The sequence below is a fragment of the Triticum aestivum genome, chromosome 5A, assembly GCF_018294505.1.
Source record: "Triticum aestivum cultivar Chinese Spring chromosome 5A, IWGSC CS RefSeq v2.1, whole genome shotgun sequence".
Classification (NCBI taxonomy): domain Eukaryota; kingdom Viridiplantae; phylum Streptophyta; class Magnoliopsida; order Poales; family Poaceae; genus Triticum; species Triticum aestivum.
In genome coordinates, this window is record NC_057806.1 from 136316023 (window position 1) to 136328241 (window position 12219).

At 42.4% G+C, this 12219-nt stretch overlaps 1 long non-coding RNA gene across 1 annotated transcript; it reads right to left on the reverse strand.

Moving 5' to 3' along the window:
* Positions 1-1254: 1254 nt before the first annotated feature.
* Positions 1255-4484, reverse strand: LOC123106713 (uncharacterized). Its single transcript, XR_006451443.1, has 2 exons — positions 2500-4484; positions 1255-1778 (listed from the first exon to the last, which is right to left on the reverse strand). It is a non-coding gene; the product is annotated as an uncharacterized lncRNA (long non-coding RNA).
* Between the last annotated feature and the right edge of the window lie 7735 nt (positions 4485-12219).

A 12219-nucleotide genomic window follows, 5' to 3' on the forward strand; every position in this document is an offset into this window, starting at 1 on the left:
CTCGGGTGTCCCCCCCCCCCCCCGGACTGCCTCTTTGCTCTATAAATACCCCAATATTCCAGAAACCCTAGGGGAATCGACGAAAATCAATTCCAGCCACCACAGAGTCCAGAACCACCAGATCCAATCTAGACACCATCACGGAGGGGTTCACCACTTCCATTGGTGCCTCTCCGATGATCGATGAGTAGTTCTTTGTAGACCTTCGGGTCCGTAGTTAGTAGCTAGATGGCTTCCTCTCTCTCGTTTGATTCTCAATACAATGGTCTCTTGGAGATCCATATGATGTAACTCTTTTTGTGGTGTGTTTCTTGGGATCAGATGAACTTTGAGTTTATGATCAGATCTATCTTTTTATCCATGAAAGTTATTTGAATCTTCTTTGATCTATTATATGCATGATTGCTTATAGCCTCATATTTCTTCTCTGATATTTGGGTTTTGTTTGGCCAACTTGATCTATTTATCTTGCAATGGGAAGAGGTGCTTTGTAGTGGGTTAGATCTTACGGTGCTTGATCTAGCGACAGAAGGGGAACCGACACATATGTATCGTTGCTACTAAGGTTAAAATGATGGGGTCTATCTCTACATAGATATATCTTGTCTACATCATGTCATCGTTTTTATTGCATTACTTTGTTTCCCCGTGAACTTAATACACTAGATGCTTGTTGGATAGCGGTTGATATGTGGAGTAATAGTAGTAGATGCAGGCAGGAGTCGGTCTACTAATCTTGGATGTGATGCCTATGTAATGATCATTGCCTAGATATCGTCATGATTATTTTAAGTTCAATCAATTGCCCAACAGTAATTTGTTTACCCACCATTTGTTATTTTTCTCGAGAGAAGCCACTAGTGAAACCTACGGCGCCCGGGTCTCTTCTTTCATATTACTAGCACAAGTGCCGTGCGTTGCAACGGGAGTAAAAATACCTCAGCAACCTATTTTAGTCACTAAAAATTGCATGATCATGTTAATCATGTTCAGAGTCTACATGAACATGCTGTAGTCCAGTCTAGTTCAAATTATTAAATATGACATTGCTTTGAAATAATAAAAAGTATTGTTAACTTTCCATCACAACAACTGCAACAAACAACAAATAAATAATAAGCTTCGACAACAAATGATTGCAACAAAAATAGCTAGCAATTTCTATCCATCTCTCTCACTGTACCTTTCCTCTATACAATAATGACATCATCACACAAATAATGGCAGCATCCGTACAAAGCAAAACCAACCAAATTGCTCCAAATCTCAATTCCAATCTATGTATATCCATGTACAGTTTTCCATAAGTAGAGCACATAGAGGAGCATGTATAATCCGGTCCAACACCAATCAGTTGCAAATAAGGAGGACTTTGATTTCCTGACATAATCTACTGACAAAGCCACATGTTACCATGAAATCTTGAGAAGATTATTTCAGAAAAGTACCAACTCAATGGCACTTATTTTGGGGCGGAGGGAGTAGGATTTAAGCAAGGTGCACATTAGGATCTAATGAAACTTTTCCTTTATTCATCAATTTACAAAACAGAGATAATGTCGAGATGGTTGGTGACGGAGGTTTATGTGTCTATCTGGTTCTGAACCAATCATTTCAGAACTTCAGAAACCGGAGATGATGTTGAGATAGTTGGTGATGGATCTTCATCACCATCTATCAGTTTATCTGAATTGGAAACACATGATTCAGAATGTATTTTTTAAAGGCCGATTATCAGAAACCTCAATAGTGGTTCATTCATCATTGTGGTTCATTTTCTGCAACACAATAAAAAATACAAATTAAACATCTCATCAGATTGTTCAAACAATAATTCAGAAATGAAAGCATAAAGAGTTATAACCCATCTAGCTTAACATAACTATTTAATAGGTTCAGTTTCTATTCCTGTCGAATCTGAATGTAAATGCCACAATAGTTACCAACTTCATGATGTATGTATGAGGACCACAGAAACTTTCTGGAGTTTGCAGACTAATACCCCAATTCTGGAGTTTGCATACTAATGCTCCAAAGTAAAGGTACATCATACATTTTTCTGGAGTGTTGATGAAATTTTCCAGAAACAACATCTCATTAATATTTGGAAAAGAGGTTTGAGGTTAACCAGATCTTCAGGGAAGTTAATTCTCAATCATGTGTCAGGCATATAACAGATTACTTCCTCGGGGTCTCTAGAACTGACTTTAATAGTACGAATAGCTAAGAGAGGCGGTTTTTGATGGTCATGACAACAGCCAGCCAAATGGATAAACAACTTTGAGATGACGAAATTACAGGAAATTAGTAGTATGATTCTATCTACATCAATCTACCAGAAGGCACATGTTACAATAAGCAACTGAAGGATATACTAAATCCTATCAAAACTCATGCTCTTTTCAAATTTTAATTTCAAAAAGATTATGAAACATAATAGACATGTCGCTTTTTATCTTGGCATGTGATCCCGGTGGTGCAGAAGGTACAATAGCGTACCTTAGGTGAAGCGTGGGTGGTCGGCGTCCCTGCGAAGTTGGTAGAATGGCAAGATTGGATCCTTCCAGTGAGATAATTTCGAGCACCGGAATTTGCAATTTAGACGTGGCTTCCGTAGAGGGGCTCGATGCTTTTTTATGTTGCAAAGGAGGGTGATTCATGTGGAGTTCATGTCCGGCACGACTTGATGGAAGTAAGTTTGCAAAACTTGGTACAAATATTGCTAGGATAAAAACTCTCAACTCGTCAGTGACAACAAGTTAGACAGCATTTCTCTTAGTTATCCAGAAAAAAATCCTAGTACCATGCCGGCCTGCATGCATGCACGATTGACTAAAACGTGGCGATAGTTAAACAAACCTTAGATAGTACCACAAGTAAGAAAGAGCATAGCAGCAGCAAAGACAAGAAAAAGCAGCAGCATATTGTTCACTAACTCCAGAGAGTTGTGAGAGGGCGGCCAAGGCAATCGAGCGTCCGTTTAAGATGGTTGTACCCCAAGTCCTCTCATAGTTACGTCTAGCCAAGTATTGCATAACAGTTCATGATCGACCATTGATTAAAGTGCAATATGTGAAACAAAACCCACGGTATCTCACCTCCAAGCTCCCTGCACTTTTCCCTTCTCCTGGCAGTCGTACATGCAATCAAGGAAGCGCTGCTACTGCTGACCAGTTTCACCTCAACCTCCCATGTCCCTTCTATCTAGACAATAAATTGCAGAAATTCACCTCTCACTCTGCTTGCAAAGTTCAGCGAGCAGGGAGTTTCCTTGGGCTAATTTGAACAAACATCAATGTTTTGGAGTCTCCACCTGCAGTGCCTTGTACATTTGTTCTGACCAATCAATTGGACAATGAGCAATTGTGCAAAGAAACTGATTACATTAGCCTAGAGACATGATGCCAGCGTCATTATTTTACTTGCCTACATTATTAGTAATCAAATATAACGTCATTGCCTTTGTGACCTGCATAACTGCATACTGAAACATGGGCTTCGAATAGTAGCTATCATAGTGGCTGTCCTTGTCAGTAGTCAACACAAATCTTCTCAGCCAGATGTCCTTCGAATAGTATTATATACAAAGAGAAGCATAACTGACAATATAAAATGATTTACTAATACTATGTTGAGTTGTTTGCAATTCAGCATGTACAGAAGGCAAAAGCATAGAGATAAAAACTACCAATACATATGTTTCGAAACAGAGTTACTAATAAGATGAGATTGATCATAAGATTTCCAACAAAAGCAATTCCTTGGTCCAAACTTACAAATATTTCAATAAAAGTTTTTCATGGGAACTATTAAATAGCGTGTGAAGAAATCAGAAAACACAAAGCAGAAACATGTTGTTTCATAGTTTTATCTTGCCTACTTGATGTATTGGTCTCCATCACACCAAGTAACTTGGTTTCCTTGGAGTTTAGGTGAGGACACCTTTGTTAGAAGGAAGACAAAGATAGCCACAACAATTGAACAGAGAAAGTCATGTTGCAATATATCTGGTAGCCAAGAGACTCCTTCAGGATCATAGATTGATCAAGGAGTTTGTCCATCCCAACCGCCAACATGTTGGTGATGATATCGGCTACGCATCGCGCAATAGTGGCGGGGAGGGGCCGTTGAGGAAAGCAGTGGCGTGAGCGGAGCCTCGCCGGCGGGAGTCACGATGATAGCAGAGGCATGGCAGAGGGATGGGGGAATCGGTGCCATGGCAACCAGGCGGTTCAGAAGCGTCGGAGGATGAGCTCCTGGGCGTGGTTTCCGATTATTGGATCGGCGGGGCGTGCGGTGGCAGTGCGAGCTAGGGCGACAGAGCAAGAGCGAGTTGGGGGCGTGTCAGGGGAGACGGGTAGGAAAGATAATGAGAGCAGCAGTTCGGCTGTCCGGGAGAGAGGATGACCTCCGGCGGCCGGAGATGGAGTGGGTGGTGGCGTTGGGTAGAGCAGGAGCCAGGAGGAGGAATCGGGGTTGTGGGCACTTCCGGTTGAGGAACAGAGGAAATAGAAAGATGCGTGTGTTCGCTTTTTTTCTTATTGTTTTTTTAACGAGTCATTTTTTTAACTCATGGATGGCATGGTGGGTAATTTTTAGTGAAGTTTTAGGGACAAAAGCGATGGCCATTTAGGTAAAGAAACGCACCGTTGATGAAATAGATAGTACCACCTCGGATATTAAGAAAAATATCAAAATCAAGAAAAAACGGACAGGAAAAAGCGTATTATGACATAGGAAGAAAGCGCATTGTGACGGTGAACCCACGGAGTCAATCCGTGCTTTATTATTGGGTAGAGATTTGCCTTTGCAGTCTATTTTCCTTTGCTTTTATTTTCAGATCTATTAAACCAAAAATACAAAAATACCTTGCTGCAATTTATTATTATTTATTTTATTTGGCGTTCGATCTATCAATCTAATACAATTTATTCACATCCGTTTTGCCAATTTCTGGCACTGTTACCCGAAAGGGATTGACAACCCCTTTAATACGTCGGGTTGCGAGTAGTTGTTATTTGTGTGCAGGCGCCGCTTACGTGTTGTTGCTTGGTTCTCCTACTAGTTCGATAACCTTGGTCTCATCACTGAGGGAAATACCTACCATCGCTGTGCTGCATCATCCCTTCCTCTTTGGGGAAATACCGACGTAGCTTCAAGCTGCATCGTGCATTCACATGTCTCTCAATTCTATCATTACATGAGTGCATACATGTAGGGGGGGCTTATGCAAGTTATATGTTTCTCCAAAGCTTTACTTACTACTCATGTTATCTTTTACTTGAAGCTTTCATGTATGTTGTCATAAATTACCAAAAAGGGGGAGATTGAAAGCACAAGTGCTCCCTGGGTGATTTTGGTAATTAATGTCAACATTTCTCTTGTTAGACTAATAGTTTTATCTAGTATATTTCAGATAAGTTCAACAATGGAGTGACATGGATAAGAGGATGTGTAACCCCTTCAAAATGCTAAGGACAAGGATTGGCAAAAGCTCAAGGCTCTACATTTTTGTTTAAGTGATCCAAGATCACATTGAGTACATAGGAAAGCCAATACTATTAAAAGGGGATGAGGTGTTTCTTAATGATCTACTTGCTCAAAGTGCTTAATGATATTGCTCCAAAACCCTCAGCCACTTTCTCTATCCAAATATGTCAAAACCCTAATTCCCAACTCGGTCCACTGGCATTTCCCATCCGGAGCCACCAAGTTCATGTTGACATAGCCACTGCCAAAACCCTAATGATTCGGTCACACCGATATGGATCTCGGTCTCACCGAGATGGCCTTGCCAGCACTCTGTGACTTGTTGCAATTATTTTGGTCCCACGGAGATGTTGCAATTGGTCCCACCGAGTTGAGTTGACTAATTCTCTGTTGCTCATTGCATTCACTTCGGTCTCATCGAGATGATGCAATCGGTGCCACCGAGATGAAGTTTGCCCTAAGCCCTAGAACATCGGTCCCACCGAGTTGCTTCCGTCAGTCCCACCGAGATTCCTAACGTTCATATTTTTGTACAGATCGGTGCCATCGAGTTTTCTGATCGGTGCCACCGAGATGGGTCAAAAGTGTGTAATGGTTGAATTCTGTGTGGAGGCTATATATACCCCTCCACCCCCTTCTTCTCATGATAGAGAGCCATCAGAACATGCCTACACTTCCACCACTCATTTTCTGAGAGAGAACCACCTACTCATGTGTTGAGATCAAGAGATTCCATTTCTACCATTTGAACCTTGATTTCTAGCCTTCCCCAAGTTGCTTTTCTTGGGGAACGCGGTAATTTCAAAAAATTTCCTACACACACGCAAGATCATGGTGATGCATAGCAACGAGAGGGGAGTGTATCATCCACGTACCCTCGTAGACCATAAGCGGAAGCATTATGAGAACGCGGTTGATGTAGTCGTATGTCTTCACAATCCGACCGATCCAAGTACCGAACGCACGGCACCTCCGAGTTCAGCACACGTTCAGCTCGATGACGTCACACGAACTCCGATCCAGCAGAGCTTTGAGGGAGAGTTCCAGCAGCACGACGGTGTGATGACGGTGATGATGTTGCTACCGACGCAGGGCTTCGCCTAAGCACTGCTATGATATGATCGAGGTGGATTATGGTGGAGGGGGCATCGCACACGGCTTGGAACAATCAACTTGTGTGTCTTTGGGTGCCCCCCCCCCCCCCCCCGCCCCTGTATATAAAGGAGCAAGGGGGGAGGCCGGACGGCCTTGGTGCGCCCCAAGGAGAGGAGGAATCCTCCGCCTAGTAGGAGTAGGATTCATCCTTTCCTAGTCCTACTAGGAAGGGGTAAGGGGGAAGGAAAGAGAGGGAGAGGGAGAGGGAAAGAGGGGCCGCGCCCCCTCCCCTAGTCCAATTCGGACTCCTCATGGGAGGGGGCACGCCACCTCCTGGGCTGCTGCTCTCTCTCTCCCCTCAGGCCCACTAAGGCCCAATACTTCCCCGAGGGGGGTCCGGTAACCCCTCCGGAATTCCGGTTTTCTCCGAAACCATCCGGAACACATCCGGTGTCCGAATATAGCCGTCCAATATATCAATCTTTACGTCTTGACCATTTCGAGACTCCTCGTCATGTCCATGATCACATCCTGGACTCCGAACTACCTTCGGTACATCAAAACACATAAACTCATAATACCGATCATCACCGAACTTTAAGCTTGCGGACCCTACGAGTTCGAGAACTATGTAGACATGATCGAGACTCATCTCCGGCCAATAACCAATTGTGGAACCTGGATGCTCATATTGTTTTCTACATATTCTACGAAGATCTTTATCGGTCAAACAGCATAACAACATACGTTGTTCCCTTTGTCATCGATATGTTACTTGCTCGAGATTCGATCGTCAGTATCCTTATACCTAGTTCAATCTCGTTACCGGCAAATCTCTTTACTCGTTCCGTATTGCATCATCCCGCAACTAACTCATTAGTCACAATGCTTGCAAGGCTTATAGTGATGTGCATTACCGAGAGGGCCCAGAGATACCTCTCCGACAATCGGAGTGACAAATCCTAATCTTGATCTATGCCAACTCAACAAGTACCATCGGATACACCTGTAGAGCACCTTTAAAATCACCCAGTTACGTTGTGACATTTGGTAGCACACAAAGTGTTCCTCCGGTACTCGGGAGTTGCATAATCTCATAGTCATGGGAACATGTATAAGTCATGAAGAAAGCAATAGCACCAAACTAAACGATCATCGTGCTAAGCTAATGGAGTGGTTCAAGTCAATCACATCATTCTCTAATGATGTGATCCCATTAATCAAATGACAACTCATGTCTATGGTTAGGAAACATAACCATCATTGATTTAATGAGCTAGTCAAGTAGAGGCAAACTAGTGACATTCTGCTTGTCTATGTATTCACACATGTACTAAGTTTCTGGTTAATACAATTCTAGCATGAAGAATAAACATTTATCATGATATAAGGAAATATAAATAACAAATTTCTTATTGCCTCTAGGGCATATTTCCTTCAGTCTCCCACTTGCACTAGAGTCAATAATCTAGATTACATAGTAATGATTCTAACACACATGGAGTCTTGGTGCTGATCATGTTTTGCTCATGAGAGAGGCTTAGTCAACGGGTCTACAACATTCAGATCCGTATGTATCTTGCAAATCTCTATGTCTCCCTCCTTGACTTGATCGCGGATGCAGTTGAAGCGTCTCTTGGTGTGCTTGGTTCTTCTGTGAAATCTGGATTCCTTTGCCAAGGCAATTGCACTTGTATTGTCACAAAAGATTTTTATTGGACCCAATGCACTAGGTATGACACCTAGATCGGATATGAACTCCTTCATCCAGACTCCCTCATTTGTTGCTTCCGAAGCAGCTATGTACTCTGCTTCATACGTAGATCCCGCCATGATGCTTTGCTTAGAACTGCACCAACTGATAGCTCCACTGTTCAATAAAAGCATGTATCCAGTTTGTGACTTAGAGTCATCCGGATCAGTGTCAAAGCTTGCATCGACGTAACCATTTACGACGAGCTCTTTGTCACCTCCATAAATGAGAAACATATCCTTAGTCCTTTTTAGGTATTTCTTCTTGACCGTTGTCCAGTGATCCACTCCTGGATTACTTTGGTACCTCCCTGCTAAACTTACACCAAGGCACACATCAGGTCTGGTACACAGCATTGCATACATGATAGAGCCTATGGTTGAAGCATAGGGAACATCTTTCATTTTCTCTCTATCTTCTGCAGTGGTCGGGCATTGAGTCTGACTCAACTTCACACCTTGTAACACAGGCAAGAACCCTTTCTTTGCTTGATCCATTTTGAACTTCTTCAAAACTTTATCAAGGTATGCGCTTTGTGAAAGTCCAATTAAGTGTCTTGATCTATCTCTATAGATCTTGATTCCCAATATATAAGCAGCTTCACCGAGGTCTTCCATTGAAAAACTCTTATTCAAGTATCCTTTTATGCTATCCAGAAATTCTATATCATTTCCAATCAGCAATATGTCATCCACATATAATATTAGAAATGCTACAGAGCTCCCACTCACTTTCTTGTAAATACAGGCTTCTCCAAAAGTCTGTATAAAACCATATGCTTTGATCACACTATCAAAACGTTTATTCCAACTCTAAGATGCTTGCACCAGTCCATAGATGGATCGTTGGAGTTTGCACACTTTGTTAGCACCCTTTGGATCGATAAAACCCTCAGGTTGCATCATATACAACTCTTCTTCCAGAAATCCATTCAGGAATGCAGTCTTTACATCCATTTGCCAAATTTCATAATCATAAAATGCAGCAATTGCTAACATGATTCGGACGGACTTAAGCATCGCTACGGGTGAGAAAGTCTCATCGTAGTCAACTCCTTGAACTTGTCGAAAACCTTTCGCAACAAGTCGAGCTTTGTAGATAGTAACATTACCATCAGCGTTAGTCTTCTTCTTGAAGATCCATTTATTCTCGATGGCTTGCCGATCATCGGGGAAGTCAACCAAAGTCCACACTTTGTTCTCATACATGGATCCTATCTCAGATTTCATGGCCTCTAGCCATTTTGCGGAATCTGGGCTCATCATCGCTTCCTCATAGTTCGTAGGTTCGTCATGGTCAAGTAACATGACCTCCAGAACAGGATTACCGTACCACTCTGGTGCGGATCTTACTCTGGTTGACCTACGAGGTTCGGTAGTAACTTGATCTGAAGTTACATGATCTTCATCATTAGCTTCCTCACTAATTGGTGTAGGAGTCACAGGAACAGATTTCTGTGATGAACTACTTTCCAATAAGGGAGCAGGTACAGTTACCTCATCAAGTTCTACTTTCCTCCCACTCACTTCTTTCGAGAGAAACTCCTTCTCTAGAAAGGATCCATTCTTAGCAACGAATGTCTTGCTCGGATCTGTGATAGAAGGTGTAACCAATAGTCTCCTTTGGGTATCCTATGAAGACACATTTCTTCGATTTCGGTTCGAGCTTATCAAGTTGAAGCTTTTTCACATAAGCATCATAGCCCCAAATTTTAAGAAACGACAACTTTGGTTTCTTGCCAAACCATAGTTCATAAGGCATCGTCTCAACGGATTTAGGTGGTGCCCTATTTAACGTGAATGCAGCCGTCTCTGAAGCATAACCCCAAAACGATAGCGGTAAATCAGTAAGAGACATCATAGATCTCACTATATCTAGTAAAGTACGATTACAACGTTCGGACACACCATTATGCTGTGGTGTTCTGCTACCTCTTGAGCACTGCGTTGGTTTTCCCTTGAAGAGGAAAGGGTGATGCAGTAAAGCAGCGTAAGTATTTCCCTCAGTTTTTGAGAACCAAGGTATCAATCCAGTAGGAGATCACGCTCAAGTCACACGCACCTACGTACGCAAACAAATAAGAACCTCGCAACCAACGCGATAAAGGGGTTGTCAAGCCCTTCTCGGTCACTTACGAGAGTGAGATCTGATAGATATGATAAGATAATATTTTTGGTATTTTTATGATAAAGAGAAATAAAGATGCAAAGTAAAATAAACGGCAAAGGAAATAACTAAGTATTGGAGGATTAATATGATGGAAGATAGACCCGGGGGCCATAGGTTTCACTAGTGGCTTCTCTCAAGAGCATAAGTATTATGGTGGGTAAACAAATTACTGTCGAGCAATTGATAGAATTGAGCATAGTTATGAGAATATCTAGGTATGATCATGTATATAGGCATCACGCCCGAGACAAGTAGACCGACTCCTGCCTGCATCTACTACTATTACTCCACACATCGACCGCTATCCAGCATGCATCTAGAGTATTAAGTTCAAGAGAACAGAGTAATTCTTTAAGGAAGATGACATGATGTAGAGGGATAAACTCATGCAATATGATATAAGCCCCATCTTTTTATCCTCGATGGAAACAACACAATAAGTATCGGTTCCCTTTCTGTCACTGGGATCGAACACCGCAATATTGAACCCAAAGCTAAGCACTTCTCCCATTGCAAGAAAGATCAATCTAGTAGGCCAAACCAAACTGATAATTCGAAGAGACTTGCAAAGATAAACCAATAATACATAAAAGAATTCAGAGGAGAATCAAATATTGTTCATAGATAATCTGGATCATAAACCCACAATTCATCGGATCTCGACAAACACACCACAAAATAAGATTACATCGAATATATGTAACACCCACGATGCAGCTATATCTCCCACGTGTCGGAGCATGACTTAGAGGCATAACCGCATAGTAGGCATGTCGCAAGAGGGGTAATCTTTACACATCCCATGTACTGAATAAGAAAGGGATAAAGAGTTGGCCTACAATCGCCACTTCACACAATACATAAATATAGCATTACATCATCCAGAATACAATCAAGGTCCAACTATGGAACCAAATAAAGAAAGACAACCCCTAATGCTAAATCCCCGATCGCCCCGACTGGGCTCCACTACTGATCAACTGGAAATGAAACAAGACTACGATCAAGATCTTCATCGGGCTCCCACTTGAGCTCATTTGCGTCACCTGCACTGGTATCATCGGCACCTGCAACTGTTTGGAAGTATTTGTGAGTCATGAGGACTCAGCAATCCCACACCCTCACGATCAAGTCTCTTTAAGCTTATGGGTAGGAAAAGGGGTAGTGAGGTGGAGCTGCAGCAAGCGCTAGCATATATGGTGGCTAACTTATGCAAATAAGAGCGAGAAGAGAAGCAAAGCATGGTCGAGAAGCTATAATGATCAAGAAGTGATCCTGAAACTACTTACGTTCAAGCATAACACGAGACCGTGTTCTCTTCCCGGACTCTGCCGAAAAGAGACCATCACGGCTACACACTCGGTTGATGCATTTTAATTAAGTTAAGTGTCAAGTTCTCTACAACCAGAAATTAACAAATTCCCATTTGCCCATAACCGCGGGCACGACTTTCGGAAGTTCAAACCCTGCAGGGGTGTCCCAACTTAGCCCATCACAAGCTCTCACGGTCAATGAAGGATATTCCTTCTCCCAGGAAGACCCGATCAGACTCGGAATCCCGGTTACAAGACATTTCGACAATGGTAAAACAAGACCAGTAAAGCCGCCCGAATGTGCCGACAAATCCCGATAGGAGCTGCACATATCTCGTTCTCAGGGCACACCGGATGAACACTACATACAACTATAACCAACCTTCAAGTTTCCCCGAG